Genomic DNA, 17,776 nt, shown 5'->3' with positions numbered 1-17,776 from the left:
TGAAGCCCATTTTCTTTATCAGTAAAATAGGGATATTAAATAGCCTGAGAAAGAAGTTGTGAGGATTCAGGATAATATAATAAAGCACTGCAGAAAGTAATATATAGTAATGACATGATTAATAATAATAATGCCTGCAATTTTTTTTATGGTGATTATTCTCATTAGCTCCAAAGCACACCTCTAACTGCTGGAACAAATGGAACCACAACCTAGGTCTCCAGATTTCTAATCTAGCCTGTCCAGACACTTATTGTTATTCTTCTCCTCTATGGTAACTGGAGCAAATTGAATAACTTCTACATTCATCTAGTAGTACCATCATATTTTCAATGCATATCGTTTTTAAGTTCTGCTTTTAGGCTTGGTTGTGAAAATAATTTTCTAAGGTTGCAGAAGAACAAAGCAATTTGGTTTTCCTGATTAAAGAACTCTACTGACACAACATCAGGATTAAATTCACTCTGGACAGCAGATGTTATTATATCAAAACCACAAAATGTTATCAGGGTGGTTCCCTCAGAAGACACTTACTGGCAAAAACTTCGGGCATTTACTATTGAAAAAATTTACATTTTTCTCTTATAAGAGTTTATGGTAGAAAATACAAAGAAAAAAAGAGTAAAATAGAAGTCTCCAGAAATGCCATCACTGAGAAAAGCATAAGCTTGGGGTGGGTTTGGGGTGGGAGGAGAAATAATGGAATTATATCACCAATTATATGCAATATTTATAATTTGTGTTCTGGTTCTACGATATACATTTTTCATGTCATTAAATATTCTGTAAACATCTCCTTAAAAAGCTGTGTAGAATTCTATTGTATAGATATACAATAGTGTAATTAACTGAACATATGGTTGTTTACAGTTTTTTTACTATTTAAGCAACCCTGCTTGACTATTTCTGTGCACAGATACTAGTTAAAATCTTAGGATAAATTCTGAAAGTAGAATCACTTGAACAAATATTTTTAATGCTTGCCAAAGTGCTTCTGGTAGCGAATTAACCTTGCAACAATAAATATTATTTCTAAAAATAATCTTAGTCCATTTGTTGTTTTTCTTTAAATGGTATCTTGCTAGGTTTTCAAAACTCTGTATTTCTTTGGTTACTAGTGATATTCAAATTTTAAAATATATTTATCTTTCATTTTATCTTCTTTTGTAAAATGCCTATTTATATACTTCATTTTTTTTTTAAGAGACAGGATTTCACCATGTTGGCCAGGCTGGTCTCGAACTCCTGACCTCAGGTCATCCACCCACCTCGGCCTCCCAAAGTGCTAGGATTACAGGTGTAAGCCACTGCACCCGGCTACTTCATTATTTTTATATTGGGCATTTTCCATTATTCATTTCTGTGGACTTGTTATGTGGTACTCCTTTGTTATACATGTAGCAATATTTTTATCAGTCTTTTTTCTTTTTATTTTTTATTTATTTATTTTTATTTGTTTTGGGTTTTTTTTTTGGAGACAGAGTCTTGCTCTATCACCTAGGCTGGAGTGCAGTGGTGCATTCTTGGCTCACTGCAACCTCCACCTCCCAGGTTCAAGCAATTCTTGTGCCTCAGCCTCCTGGGTAGCTGAGATTATGGGTGCATACCACCACACCTGGCTAATGTTTTGTATTTTATAAACACAGGGTTTAACCATGTTGCTCAGGCTGGTCTCAAACTCCTGAGCTCAGATGATCCACCTTGCCTCAGCCTCCCAAAGTGCTAGGATTACAGGCGTGAGCTACTACGCCCAGTGCGATTTTTAATTTTTCATGTCTTAACAGAAAACAACTCTCAAGGTTTTACGTTTTATGTAAGTTAATCTGCTACCTTTGGCACCAAACTTAGAAATTCTCACTCTACCTAAATATTGTAAAAAATATTAGTAATTATTCTCTGGTACTTAAAGGTTTTAGTTTTGTTTTTTTGTTTGTTTGTTTGTTTGTTTGTTTTTAATGGAACGCTTCACGAATTGGCTTGTCATCCTTGCACAGGGTCCATGCTAATCTTCTCTGTATCATTCCAGTTTTAGTGTATGTGCTGCCTAAGCAAGCACAAGGTTTTAGTTTTAACATTTGAGAATGTGATATCGCTGGAATCTGTTTTGGGGCATTGTTTGAGTTAGAGAGACACCTGTATAGGATATATATATAATATATTTTGTATTTTGCCCCTCAAATGATTAGCCATTTATCAAAACACCATTTGTCGAATAACTCTCCTTTCCCCATTGATTAGAAATGCCATTTTGTCCATATACCTCTTCCTTCTTTTTAGTTGTGTCTGTTTATGGACCTTTTGCGCTATTGCTCTGCTCATTCTTGTACCAGTTTCATAGTGTTTAAATTATGATGGCTTTACATTCCTTTCTAAAAAGTCAGTGAACAAATGTCTCCCATTGCTTTTCATTTTCTTAGCAAGTTTTCACTCAGTTTTTCTTCCAAGTAAATTTAACAGTCATTTTGACATACACTTTTACAGCTAAAATCCTCTATTTGTTCATTAGTGACCTAAATAGAGATTGTTCTTCCACAAGATGCTTAAAATTGCAATCATTGTGACTGGTAGAAGGAAACAAGTTTGTAAAATAAATTACAGAACATGATACTAGAGAGAGCCGGGGAATGTTTTCTTCGTATCTTTAATTCTAGGATAGAGACATTTAGATGAAAAGGGACTTGAAAACAAGGCATTGTATTCATTCCTTGTTAGTCATAAAGTTTCATTAATTTTCCCCCACAATACTTCTGAAAGTGTGACCTATGAATTCAGTCCCAAAATCATGCCGTATTTAAAATAGTGCAGTTTGTGAATCAAGAATAATTTTTTTAACTCAAAAATCATGAAAGAGACATACAAGTTATGTCCAGACAACATTTAAGGTGCTGCTAATGTTCCCTCCCTGACAGAAAGGCCATTCTCTTCTTCAGAACTTGGCATTCTCTTTTTCACTGAGAACTGAGATTAGACTGTCCCTTGGTATATACTGCTTTTATTGTTGAAGGGTGTGTGCCTGTGTGTGTGTGTGTGTGTGTGTGTGTGTGTGTGTGTGTGTTTGGTGTTATATGTATCCAATCTCTCGAGGGCAAATTGCAAACACCCTACCAGCCTAGCGTCCACTCGGAGACACTAAATCATCAACATATGTCCTTAAAGGGTTATTTCTAATCCTATGATTCTATATTTTTGCTCTGTTTCCTCGAAGATTATGCTACCTCCTTTTTTTTTTTTTTTTTTTTGGAGATGGAGTCTCCCTCCGTCACCCAGGCTGGAGGGCAGTGGCGTGATCTCGACTCACTGCAACCTCTGCCTCCTGAGTTCAAGCAATTCTCCTGCTTCAGGCTTCCAAGTAGCTGGGATTACAGGTGTGCACCACCACGCCTGGCTAATTTTTGTATTTTTAGTAGAGACAGGGTTTTACCATATTGGCCAGGCTGGTCTTGAAACCCTGACCTCAAGTGATCTGCCTGCCTTGGCCTCCCAAAGTGCTAGGGTTACAGGCATGAGCCACCATGTCTGGCCTATGCTACCTATTTAACTGTAGTCATAATTTCATTGTAGTCTGGCATTGGTCTTTAATTATTGCAACGCTTGTTCAACTTAAAATAGCAAAACTTTTATAATTAATCAACACTGATTGAATCATGTTGGCATAGGTCATCTAGGAATCTTTACTGTGGAAATTTTTTTTAAAAAAGACTTCTGGGGGAAAATTTGTGGAATAAAGCAGGATCACAGAATCTCCCTTCCAAACCACAAAACTAGGCAGCGTGGATAAATTTGGACTATAAACAGATTAAGTGGTGAATAGGAGAGAAAAAAGGATTTTAATGGGGCACAGAGTGGCATTGTACAGCTTCTAATTCTTCCCAGACATAGAGAGGAGTAAAAAAGATGAGCTAAAATTTTTGTAGCATGTGCTAAGTAAGGGTGTCTCTTTTTTTTTTTGAGACAGAGTCTTGCTCTGTCACCCGGGCTGGAGTGCAGTGGTGTGATCTCAGCTCTCTGCAACCTCTGCCTCCCGCATTTAAGCGATTCTCCTGCCTCAGCCTCCTGAGTAGCTGGAATTACGGGTGCCCACAACCATGCCCGGCTAATTTTATATTTGGCCAGGCTGGTCTCAAACTCCTGACTTCAGGTGATCCATTCACCTTGGCTTCCCAAAGTGCTGGGATTACAGACATGAGTCACCACACCTGGGCAAGGGTGACTCTTGATAGTGGTGGGAAAAGTCATGAAAAATTCCTCAAGAGTAGCAGCTCCTAAAATTAACTTAGAACCTAGGATGAGGCAAGGAGGACTTGCCGTCTCACAGAGTGCCAGGCTGTCTCACTGTGTAAGCCCGTGGATGGGATCTACCTCTGGCTGACTGGGGAAGGCCACAGGACAGGACATCCCCAGAGGACTCTGAAGAACAAGATTTCTCAGCCAGGACTTCACCAGCTCAGATTAAGCTCACTCTTTTTTTCTTCCTTCATCTCCTTGTCACTACCTCACAGAAAAGTGGATTGAAAGAATGAAACAATCCTCAAACATTAGCTCACATGGGAAAGAACGAATATGTCTTAGAGGTAAGTTAAAAAAGAGTCACGGAGAACATGCCACACTATATTATAGAAGGTAGAATGTTGGAACCAAGATCTAATTCAATTTCCATTTAAATTCAACATAAACAAGAGGAAAAGACTAAATTTACCATTTTAACCTTTTTTGTTTTTGTTTTTGAGACCGAGTCTTGCTCTGTCACAAGGCTGGAGTACAGTAGCACGATCTCGACTCACTGCAACCTCCACCTCCACCTCCTGGGTTCAAGTGATTCTCTTGCCTCAGCCTCCCAAGTAGCTGGGACTACAGGTGCAGGCCACCACGCCTGGCTAATTTTTGTATTTTTAGTAGAGACAGGGTTTCACCTGTTGGCCAGTATGGTCTCAATTAAGTGTACAGTTCTGTGGCATTAAGTACATTCATTTTGGCCGGGCGCGGTGGCTCACGCCTGTAATCCCAGCACTTTGGGAGGCCAAGGCGGATGAATGACAAGGTCAAGAGATCGAGACCATCCTGGTCAACATGGTGAAACCCCGTCTCTACTAAAAATACAAAAAATTAGCTGGGCATGGTGGCACGCGCCTGTAATCCCAGCTACTCAGGAGGCTGAGGCAGGAGAATTGCCTGAACCCAGGAGGCGGAGGTTGCAGTGAGCCAAGATCGCACCATTGCACTCCAGCCTGGGTAACAAGAGCGAAACTCCGTCTCAAAAAAAAAAAAAAAAAAGTACATTCATTTTGTGCAGCTGTGGTCATTAACCATCTCAGATTTTTTTTTTTTGCCTCCATTTTTAAGTACACAACTTTGACCATCTCAGAAATTTTCATCAGTTTCCCAAAATGAAACTCTATCCATTAAACAATAACTCCCGTTTCTCCTCCTGCAGCCCTTATTAACCCCTATTCTTTTTGTCTTCATTGATTTGACTGTTCTAGATCCCTCATATAAATGGAATCATTCACTATTTGTCCTTTTGCATCTGGCTTTTTTCACTTAGCACAGTGTTTTCAAGGTTCATCCATGTTGTAGCATGTATCAATTTTATTTCTTTTTACAATGGAATAATTTTTCACTGTGTATATATACCACATGCTGTTTATCCATTTGTCAATGAACATTTGGGTTATTTCTACCTTTTGATTACTCTGAATATTGGTATACAAATATCTGTTCTAGTTCCTGCTTTCAATTCTTTTGAGTATAGATCTAAAAGTGGAATTGCTGGATCATATGATAATTCTATATTTAATTTTTTTGAGAAATTGTCACACCATTTTTCCAAAGCAGCTATACACTTTTTCATTTCCTTCAGCAATGCACAGGGGTTCAAATTCTCCACTTCTTCTCCAGCACTTTAAAAAATATGCAATGACCATTCTAATAGGTGTGACTTAATATCCCATTGTGGTTTTGATTTGCATTTTTCTGGTGATTAGTGGAATTTCCTGTTTTCATATGTTTATTGTCCTTTGTGTATCTTCGTTTTAGAAATATCTGTTCAAGTCCTTTGCCTATTTTTAAATTGAGTTGGTTTTGTTGTTGTTGTTGAGTTGTAGTTCTTTTTTTTTTTTTTAAGATGGAGTCTCATTCTGTCGCCAGGCTGGAGTGCAGTGGCATGATCTCTGCTTACTGCAACCTCTGCCTCCTGGGTTTAAGCCATGCTCCTGCCTTAGCCTCCCACATAGCTGGGATTACAGGCGTCCACCACCACACCCAGCTAATTTTTGTATTTTTAGTAGAGACAGGGTTTCACCATGTTGGCCAGGATGGTCTTGATCTCCTGACCTCATGATCTGCCCGCCTTCGCCTCCCGAAGTGCTGGGATTACAGGAGTGAGCCACCACACCTGTAAATATATAAAGTCGTAGTTCTTTATATATTCTGCATGTTAATCCCTTCTATGATATATGATTTACAAATGTTTCCTGCATTCTGTGGGTTGCCTTTTCACTCCGATTGTATTCATTGATGCACAAAATCTTTCAATCTTGATGAAATCCAATGTATCTATTTTTTCTTTCTTAGGCTGTACTTTTAGTGTCATATCTTAAAATCACTGCCAAACTCAATATGACGTTTTTCCACCTATGTGTTCATCTAAGAATTTTATAGTTTTAGCTCTTGTGTTTAGATCTTTGATCCATTTTGAGTTAATTTTTGTATATGATGTAAAGGGAGGATCCCACTTCATTCTATTGCATTTAAAGTAATAACTTTTAAATAAATATAATCATCTAGCAGTTTAGCCTCTGACATTGAAGGCTTACCCAGGAGAAAAGTCACTGAGGACGTAAGTTCCCAGATGTACCATCATGACAGTGACCCAGAGCGGCCGAGGGGCTGGTCTTCCCATGGCTCTCCCTCATCACTTCCTGAAGCCTGCTGTAGACTGCTGTAAGAGCTGCTCTCTCTCTCTCTCTCTTTTTTTTTAAAACAACTAGAGGCACCTGTTCTTTGAAGTGGGTGTCAGCTGCAGATGTAACACCCATTATCACATGACATCTGTTTTTAGTTAGTGAAAAATGCTGCAATGCTTTACTTATTTGCCTCCCTGCTTAGAAATCCACAAGCTTCAAAATTTCCCACAAGGGATCATTAATTTTTTTCTCAAATACTTTTTTTTTTAATATCAGATGTCTTTTGGGGATTTACATGTACTATTTTCAATCGCCTCTATTTTAAGTGGAAATAAGTAGAATGGCATATTTTAAAATAGCATTTTATATGCCATTGTTTCAGATAGAAACATCAAAAATTCTTGGCAGCCTCCCAATTATAAAGCCAGAAGAATGATCAATTAAAAAACCTCCAGCAGCTAATAGGGCACATACTATTAAAACAGAATATTACAGGTCTACTTTGAAGACAAATACGGCTTTTTGACTAGTATTCCATCAGTGTTTTTCTGTTTTGTTTTGCTTATTTGAGATGGAGCTTCACTCTTGTTGGCCACGCTGGAGTGCAGTGGTGCCATCTCAGCTTACTGCAACCTCCGCCTCCCGGGTTCAAGCAATTCTCCTGCCTCAGCCTCCTGAGTAGTTAGGGTTACAGGCACGTGCCATCACCCCTGTCTAACTTTTGTACTTTTAGTAGAGACAGAGTTTTCACAATGTTGGCCATGCTGGTCTTGAGCTCCTAACCTTGAGTTATCTGCCCACCTTGGCCTCCCAAAGTGCAAGGATTACAGGCATGAACCACCATGCCCTGCCATTCATCAGTGTTTTTCTAGTTAGCACCAACTGTATTTTTTTCTCTGAACAAAACAAACTATAAACTATATAGTTTATACATGTATATACACACACACATATATACACATATATATCACATCTATCCAAAATGTTTTCATATTTGTCCTAAGTAATTAGTATCATGAAATATTACTAGGTAACTTATTTTTGTTTCCAGTATGGCTATATCTGAGACTGGAACAAAAGTAGGCTGTGGGAAGACCCTGAGAATGCCTTAGTGAGCCCGCTCTTTAAGACTTGTTTCTCACATTCTAAATCCTTAAAATTCATTCTTCTTCCTGAACTATAGTTCTTGATTCTTCCTAAACTGCAGTGAGAAACTATGAAATGACCTTAGTCTTGCTTACATAATCTGTGAGGCCCAGTACAAAATGAAAATGCAGGACCCCTGGTTCAAAAATTATTAAGAATTTCAAGATGGCAACAGCAGAGCATTAAGGCAAACACAGGGTCATTCTGAGCATGCAATCTGTGCAGCTGCACAGTTTCACACCCATGAAGTCGACATTTTGTGAGCTTGTTTCTGTGTTCAGCCATTCCTACGACTCAACTGCAGATACGATTCTCAAATGCTGCCCAAGGACTTATTTTCATTTTCACCTTAATGTAACCATTTTCTTTTCTTTCTTTTTTTTTTTCAGCATCATACTGGAAGTCTTATTCATGCAACCAACGTGTCTCCTCCTGATTGGTGATGGCTCCTTCTCCTTGCTGCTCAGCCAACTTTCCACCACCTGTGAAACTATGCCCTAACTGTCCCCTCTCCTGCCTTTTTCTCCACATGTATCCAAAATCTGCTATGAATATTTTATTCAACAATAACAAATATTTATTTTCTTGGTTTGGATCACCCAGAACAGATCTTGAGATAAGAATTTGAAAGTGAGTTATTGTCTTGAGAAGTAAAAGCCAGCAGAGGAGGGGAAATGATGCAGGGAAAGAAGGCAGCCAACAAAGGTGTATTGTTAAGACAGCCGAGGCGGGCAAATCACCTGAGGTCAGGAGTTCCAGACCAGCCTGGCCAACATGGTGAAACCCTGTCTCTACTAAAAATACAAAAAAAAAAAAAATAGCCAGGAATGGTGGCAGGGGCCTGTAATCCCAGCTACTCAGGAGGCTGAGGCAGGAGAATCGCTTGAACCCAGGAGACGAAGGTTGCAGTGAGCCGAGATGGCGCCATTGCACTCCAGCCTGGGAGACAAGAGCAAGACTCCGTCTCAAAAACAAACAAACAAAAAGAAGCTACCAAAGTCTCAGAACAACTCCCCTCCCCTCTTTTCCTTACTCCCATTCTCCTCCATTGAAGGACAAGGCAGCTGTAGTATTTATGCATCAAATGATGAGAATCATTGATTTAGTGCTGCTCTGTGGCAATGATGGTTGTAAATCCTCAAGCCTGATGGGTAGAATAGGTAGAATGGTCTTATATCTCATTTCTGGAAAGTGTCCTGGAGCTTGGAGATGCAGATACAGGCAGTTTGAAGTTGGCCAGAATACACTCGAATGATACAGTCCAAGGAACCCAGGAGCAATGACAGCATCTGCTATGTTTGAATACCAACTTTGTCCCAGGTATTATTCGAAGTGTTGGGATATAGGCCATAAACAAAAATCTAAGCTCATGAAGTCTATATACTCTGGCTGGGGGAGACAAACGACAAACAAACATGTAAGAAAAGATGGTAAGTGAGATAAAAAAGTGAAGCTGGTTATGGGAACAGCGATGGGGGTAAGAGGGGAACCAATGCAGAAAGCGTGGCTGGGGAAAGGCTCTTTGTAAAGTGATACTTGAGCAGAGAACTGAATAAGTAAGGGAGATAACCTAGTAAGTATCTGGGGCCAGGGAGATCCAGGCAGAGGGAAGAGTAAGTTCAAAGGCCCTCGGACAAGAGTGGCCCAGCATATTTAGAAAAGAATAAGGAGGTTAGATATTGGTGCGGGGGGGGGCCCAGGTGGTGGCAGGCAGGTACCCCACGCTGGGGTACGTCGCCTCTCGCTTTCCAGCGCAGCGGACGCCCCAGAGCGGCCTGGCCCTGCAGCGGAGCCTGCACGTGACGGCGCCCGAGCTCTCCCGCTCGCTCATTCCTATCGTGGTGGAGCAGACGGGTCTCGGGGAGCGCGCTTATGACATCTACTCGCGGCTGGTGCGGGAGCGCATCGTGTGCGTCATGGGCCCGATAGATGACAGCGTTGCCAGCCTGGTTATTGCACAGCTCCTCTTCCTGCAATCCGAGAGCAACAAGAAGCCCATCCACATGTACATCAACAGCCCTGGTGGTGTGGTGACCGCAGGCCTGGCCATCTACGACACGATGCAGTATATTGTCAACCCAATCTGCACATGGTGAGTGGGCCAGGCCGCCAGCATGGGTTCCCTGCTTCCCGCCGCCGGCAGCCCAGGCATGCGCCACTCGCTTCCCAACTCCCGCATCATGATCCACCAGCCCTCAGGGAGCGCCCGGGGCCAAGCCACAGACGTTGCCATCCAGGCAGAGGAGATCATGAAGCTGAAGAAACAGCTCTACAACATCTACGCCAAGTACACCAAACAGAGCCTGCAGGTGATCGAGTCCGCCATGGAGAGGGACCGCTACATGAGCCCCATGGAGGCCCAGGAGTTCGGCATCTTAGACAAGGTTCTCCTCCACCCTCCCCAGGATGGTGAAGATGAGCCCACGCTGGTGGAGAAGGAGCCTGTAGTAGCAGCGCCGACGGCAGACCCTGTCCCAGCAAGCACCTGAGAGCTGGGCCTCGTCTCCAGAATCACATGGAGAGGCCAGAGACCGGCCAGACCCCCAGCTGGGCCCTGCTTACCCCCTCGCTGCTGAACCTGGAGGGGCCCCTTGAGGAACTTTGAATTTGCAAGGGTGCCCCCTACGGATGGGGCATTCCGACTGAGACACTGTGATTTTAAATTAAATCTTTGTGGTCTTTAAAAAAATTTTAAAAAAGAAAGAAAAGAATAAGGAGGCTAATGTTGCTGGCTAGATTATAGAGAGAAAGAAAGAAATGGCAGTAGGTGGAGTCAGAATATTGGGTAGCAGTGAGATCCTGTAGGGTTTTGTAGACCACGATAAGAAGGTGTTGTTTTATTGTACTATGGTGTTGTATTATATTGCAAGATAGATAGAAAGAAAGTGGAGGCTTTTGAGCAGAGAAGCAATTTGATCTGTGGTGTTGCCAGTCAAAATTGGTGACTGCCATATTGTTTCTGTTCTTCACCCCAAAACACCAAAAAATAGTAAACACATGATCACCCATCCATTCACCCATACATTGAGAAAGCCTTTCAGAGTTGAGTAATTTCGGCTCCCTCCCTGCTACTGCCATCTGGGACAAGCTGCTGTGGGGTGTGGCAACTGGGAGGTAGCTCATTTGAAGAAGCACAGGCAGAATGAGAAAGACAAAAGATGTTGGCCAACCCAGTGATCACCACTCTTCATTTTTTTCTTTCCTTTTCATTTCTTTTCTTTGAATCTCTACCTGAATGAGCCACACATACCCCGTCACATCAGAAGGTGATACAATAGTTCTTGACAGACAGAAGATATTCAAGAAATATTAATGGACTCTTAAATTCTGTGTTAATTTATGCCAAGTAACTGGTGCAGGGTTTTTTTTTTAAAAGACCAGTAATGACATAAAATGCACATTAACATAAGCAGCAGAATATACACAGGTTAAATCAAACACTCACCAGGGGATTTACTTGTGCCCTGGGAGGCTAAGACCAGGCCAGGGGTCACCATGGTGAAAGTTTATTCCTCTTATGCTAAAAGGTTGAACTATTGTGCTTGTTGAAAGTGGGGGCAGGGAATCAGAAGACAGAGTTGAGATTTCCCCCTATTGCATTGAAAGGTGTGTGTAGAATGTATAGACACCTTTCCAATTCAATTCCTTGCTCCAGGATGAGCAAGAAGCATTTCTACCAGGAGAGCTGCATCCTGACAACCTTAGATTTTCATGGTGCAGAATGGAAGAGAAGAAAAACCTGACTTCAATTTTCTTTTCCATCTATGAGAAGACAGCAGAGAAGTTTGAAGTGTGTGACCTTGAGCCAAATTTTTCTCTTCTCTTCTCTGCCATCCTACTAAAAGCAGGAAAGCAGAGGAGTCATCTCTGCATCTCTTGAAAAGAGCACCCATTGTGACAGTGACAAAGGGCAGTTTTGTCCATAGCAAAGATGGGCCTCAGGGCAGCAGTTCTGGTGAAGGGTTAAGGAGAATCTCCAGAAAGCTTCATGGTCACACCAAGTCTGGGATGCTCGGCAGCTGCCCTGGCTGGGATCTAACAATGGGAAGCCAGCGGACCTCACGGAGCCATTCCAAGGCTGAGATTGAAGGGAGTAAGTTGGGGAGTTGAGGGTAGAAGGAGTAGCAGTGAGGATAGAAGGAGGCCTTATCAGGCTATTGTCTAGGATTTGCAGAGGGAGATACCTTTGAGGGGCAGCACTCCCCTTAGTAGTTTGCAAAATGCAAGATTAAGAGAAAATTGCCCTCTGCCTGGAATAACTAAGGAGTCCTATTTGGTTTTGTTTTGTTTTGAGATGGAGTCTCACTCTGTTACAGAGGCTGGAGTGCAATGGCATGATCTCAGCTCACTGCAACCTCTGCCTCCTGGATTCAAGCGATTCTTCTGCCTTAGTTACCTGAGTAGCTAGGATTACAGGCACCCACCACCACACTCGGCTAATTTTTGTATTTTTAGGAGAGACGAGTTTTTCACCATGTTGGTCAGGCTGGTCTCGAACTCCAGGCCTTAGGCAATCCACCCACCCCAGCCTCCCAAAGTGCTGAGATTACAGGTGTGAGTCACCATGCCTAGTCTTTTTTCCTCAAAATAGTGTGCATGTCACAAAAGATAAGAAAACGAGGAAATGTGGACATGACTAAACTCTTTACTTCTTTAGCATAGGAACCATGTTTTATTAAACTTGTTCTTTTACAAATCATTTTCTAAATTTCCCAAAGCATTTATTGCCCTTACCCCTTAGATTTAAATTACAATATTTATATACAAGTAAGGTTGACTTCTGGGCTACCAATTCTTTTCTCTTTTTACATCCACTTCAGTACCCATATCATATTATTTTCATTAGTAAAGCTTTATGTTTTCCTATATAGTAATGAAAGGTCCAGTGATTGTGATTTTCCCCCATCATTTATTAAATATTTTTGCATAATTTCTCTGTGAATTGTAGAATTATCTTATGGAGGAATTTCTGAATTAAACTTTATTAAAAACTTTGAGGCCAGGCGTGGTGGCTCACGTCTGTAATCCCAGCACTTTGGGAGGCTGAGCCGGGTGGATAATGAAATCAAGAGATCGAGACCATCCTGGTCAACATGGTGAAACCCTGTCTCTACTAAAAATACAAAAAATTAGCTGGGCACGGTGGCGCGTGCCTGTAATCCCAGCTACTCAGGAGGCTGAGGCAGGAGAATTGCCTGAACCCAGGAGGCGGAGGTTGCGGTGAGCCGAGATCACGCCATTGCACTCTAGTCTGGGTAACAAGAGTGAAACTCTGTCTCAAAAAAAAAAAAAAAAAAAACTTTGATAATATTTCAGTTATGATGGCATTAGTCTTATACATTAATTATAGAACTAAAATTTTTTTACGATATTGAATCTTTCCATTGAAGAACATGGCTTATCTCTACATTTTTTAAGTCTTTGACAACCTTAAGAAAAGTTTGATCTTTTTTTGTTATAGGCGTATTAAGATTTATTATTATAATCATTACTAAGTGTCTCATTTTTCATTGTTGCCACTGTAAATGGGACTTTTTCCTTTTTATATTTTCTTGTATCTAGTATATAGAACACTTTATTGATATATGTTAATCTTGTATCTGGCCACCTTAACAGACTCTTATATTGTTATTGTAATTCATCTATTGAGTCTTTTTAATATCTGTATAGGTGATTCTATCTCCTGTAAGTGGCAATTTTATTCCTTCCCTTTTAATATTTATATTTTAATTTCTTTTTCTCAGAGTACTTTTCAGGACCTTCAGTACATATTGAATGGTGGTAGTTTTGCAAAAATCCTTGTATTTGTAGGAATTCTTCTGATATTTCACCAAAAGAATGTTTGCTGTAGGTTCTTGGTAAAGTCCTAGGCTATTAAGATTTCTATCTTTATGAGATCTTGAGTGCTTACCAGTAAATGCTATTTTTTATGACTGTTGAGATAGTTATATATATTTTCTTTTTATAGATTTGGTCTTAATAGCTGTTCTAAGAGGTTGTAGGTTGTAAAATTATTCCCAAAGAAGTTAATAACTGGCACTTTTTCTTCTTTCACAGATCTAAGTTCAGGAAAACAATTGGCACAGGATGTGCATCTTGAAGAGGCTGAGGGGATGAATATACTAAATATGCCACAGTGTCTGCACCGTGCCGGGTAGTCTAGTATGTACTGGGTTCCATTGAGACTGATGCTATATCGAACTCTGATGATAAAGTTCTCTGCGCCTGTCCACTCTGGTCTGTAGGAGAATTGCCACAGTCTTATGAATATAAGGCTGGGTTTGGAAGGGGTCAGTTGAAATTTTAGGAGTTTTCATATGACTCTTACTCTTTTAGATTTACTATCTGCTATTGCACATCTGCCAGTGACCTCTGTCTGTTATTGAAGAAGGCTGCTGGCTTCTTTGCTGTATATCCTGATCACACTGACTTCCTTCTGTAGCTTCTAGATAAGTAAATTTTTTTGATTTGTCAGGAAGCATCTTTGGTCTCTCAGTCAATTCTACTCTACTACTGACATTTATCAACACAGTGGGTGTGATATCTTTTGATCTAATGAATTATATAACAACATTTTTCTTTTGTTTTTGTTTTGAGATGGAAATTCATTCTGTCTCCCAGGCTGCAATATGTGAGGCATGATCTCAGCTCATTGCAACCTCCACTTCCCGGGCTCAAGCGATTCTCCTGCCTCAGCCTCCCTAGTAGCTGGGATTACAGGCATGTGCCATCATGCCCAGCTAATTTTTGTATTTTTGTATTTTTAGGAGAGACAGGGTTTCACCATGTTGGCCAGGCTGGTCTCGAACACTTGACCTCAAATGATCTACCCACCTTGTCCTCCCAAAGTGCTGGGATTACACGCATGAGCCACCACGTCTGGCCTATAACTGCATTTTCTAATGCTGAATGATTCTTGCATTGCTGGAATAAATCCTACTACTTTATGAAGTTTGTGTTTTTTGTTCATATACTACTGAAACCAAATAGAATTAGACATTTATTACATAATAAATGTTCCTTCTCAATTCAATGTGGAAAAGATGGGCTTTTCAATAAATATTTGGTATGGGGAAATTGGATAAGATACAGAAAAGTACTAAATTGGATTCATCTTTTAAATATATATCCAGGTACTCTACACATGTGTCAACAATTTAATGTGCACTATGATACAAGAAGGTAAAGATAGAAGAAGGAAATATTTGTGTATTTCTTTACAACTTTGGAGAAAAGGCCATTCTAAACCGAGTCTCAAAATCCAGAAGCCAAGAATTTTTTTAAAAAAAAGACTAATTGAATAGACTATATAAAAATGGAAAAATGCAACATAGCAAAAGACATCACAAACAAATATACAGACAAATGACAAATTAAGATAAAGCATTTAAAATTTATAGTAGAGGCAATACTCTAAAAGTCCCTCCGTGCCATCCTCAATACTTTACAAGCCACTAGAAATTGTGAAGACATGAAAATTACACTAAGATAACATTGTTCACCTGCCAGATTGGCAAAGTTTCCACCAGCGCGTTAGGGGAGAAGGCCTGCTCAGGGTGGGTGCGCAAAACAGAGCAACCTCCACGAAGGGCAATTTGGCCAGATCTGAGAAACTGCAAGTTGCACCCTACTGCTACAGTGTTTTCTCACAAATACACCTGCCTATATGTAAAATCCTGTATTTACAAGCCTGTCCATTACATTATTATTTAGTATAGAAAAAAAATTTAAATGAGGCGGGAATTCAAGGGAGAACTGCTAAAATCGGTTATAGTCAACGCAGACAGTGGGAAAGCAGACCATTACAAAAGCAAGTGAGGAAGCTTTCCTTGTGTTTGTGTGGAAAGATCTTTAGAATACATTGAGTGGAAAATAAGCAAGGTGAGGATGAAGTATATAATATGCTACTACCTATAACTGTATTAATGTCAATCAGATAACGGAAATAACCACTTCACAGCAGTGGCTCTCAAAGTGTGATCTGAGATCTGAGCCTCTTTCTGGGGCCCATGAGATCAAAGCTGTTTTTATGATAATATTTAAAATGCAGGCTGGGCACGGTGGCTCTTGTCTGTAAACCTAGCACTTTGGGAGGCCAAGGCTGGTGGATCGCCTGAGGTCAGGAGGTTGAGACCAGCCTGACCAACATGGTGAAACCCCATCTCTACTAAAAATACAAAATTAGCTGGGCATGGTGGTGCATGCCTGTAATTCCAGCTACTTGGGGGGCTGAGGCAGGAGAATCGCTTGAACCTGGGAGGTGAAGGTTGTAGTGAGCCAAGATCTCACCATTGCACTCCAGCCTGAGCAGCAAGAGTGAAACTCTGTCTTAAAAAACAAAAATGCATTTGCTCAGACTAGGCAAAAAGAACAAATCTGGAGGCATCATGTTACCTGACTTCAAACTATACGATAAGGCCGCACTCACCAAAATAGCATGGTACTTGTATAAAAGTAGGCACATAGACCAGTGAACAGAATAGAGAACCCAGAAATAAAGTCAAATACTTAACAATCAACTGATCTTCGGCAAAGCAAACAAAAACATAAAGTGGGGAAAGGACATGCTATTCAACAAATGGTGCTGGGATAACTGGCTGGCCACATGTATAAGAATGAAACTGGATCCTCATCTCTCACCTTATACCAAAATCGACTCAGGATGGATCAAAGATTTAAATCTAAGACCGGAAAGCATAAATACTCTAGAAGATAACGTTGAAAAAACCCTTCTAGTCATTGGCTTAGACAAAGAGTTCATGACCCAGAACCCAAAAGCAAATGCAGTAAAACAAAGATAAATAGATGGGACTTAGTTAAACTAAAAGGCTTCTGCACAGCAAAAGAAATAACCAGCAGAATTAACAGACAACCCACAGAGTGGGAGAAAATCTTCACAATCTATACATCTGACAAAGAACTAATATCTCTAATCTAAAAGAACTCAAACAAATTAGCAAAAAAAAAAAATAATAATAATCCCATCAAGAAGTGGGCTAAGGACATGCATAGACAATTCTCAAAAGAAGACATACAAATGACCAACAAACATATGGAAAAATGCACCACATCACTAATGATCAGGGAATTGCAAATCAAAGCCACAATGCAATACCACCTCAATCCTGCAGGAATGGTCATAATCAAAAAATAATGTATGTTGGTGTGGATGTGGTGAAAAGGGAACACTTTTACACTGTTGGTGGGAATGTAAATTAGTACAATCACTATGGAAAACAGTGTAGAGATTCTTTAAAGAACTAAAAGTAGATCTGTTTGATCCAGCAATTCCACTAGTAGGTATCTACCCAGAGGAAGAGAAGTCATTATACAAGAACAAACAAGCAAACAAACAAAAACACATCCACATGGATGTTTACAGCAGCACAATTCGCAATTGCAAAAATATGGAACCAACCCAAATGCCCATCAATCAACAGGTGGATAAAGAAAATGTGATATATATATATAGAGAGAGAGAGAGAGTGTTTATATATATATAGCATGTGTTTATAAACAATTTGTGTGTGTTTATATATATATATATCACATATATATATGTGATATATATATATATCACATATATATATATGTGATATATATATATACACATATATATATATATACATATATATTCCATCGCATATATATATATGCGATGGAATATGACTCAGCCATGAAAAGGAACAAAATAATGGCATTCACAGCAACCAGGATGGAACTGGAGA

The 17,776-nt window shown here is 40.1% G+C and overlaps 1 non-coding gene and 1 pseudogene across 1 annotated transcript; one reads left to right on the top strand and one right to left on the bottom strand.

The window, feature by feature from the left end:
• Window positions 1-1,949: 1,949 nt before the first annotated feature.
• On the bottom strand, window positions 1,950-2,056 carry LOC135268509 (U6 spliceosomal RNA). Its single transcript, XR_010336823.1, has one exon. It is a non-coding gene; the product is annotated as a U6 spliceosomal RNA (small nuclear RNA).
• A 7,463-nt stretch (window positions 2,057-9,519) lies between these two features.
• On the top strand, window positions 9,520-10,537 carry LOC105732331 (ATP-dependent Clp protease proteolytic subunit, mitochondrial-like; annotated as a pseudogene).
• The last annotated feature ends 7,239 nt before the right edge of the window (window positions 10,538-17,776 follow it).

This window comes from Aotus nancymaae, unplaced genomic scaffold (assembly GCF_030222135.1).
Source record: "Aotus nancymaae isolate 86718 unplaced genomic scaffold, 86718_ANA_hifiasm-v0.15.2.pri h1tg000040l, whole genome shotgun sequence".
NCBI classification, from domain to species: Eukaryota; Metazoa; Chordata; class Mammalia; order Primates; family Aotidae; genus Aotus; species Aotus nancymaae.
The sequence above is the reverse complement of the archived record's forward strand: the minus strand, read 5'-3'. Positions and strand labels throughout refer to the sequence as shown.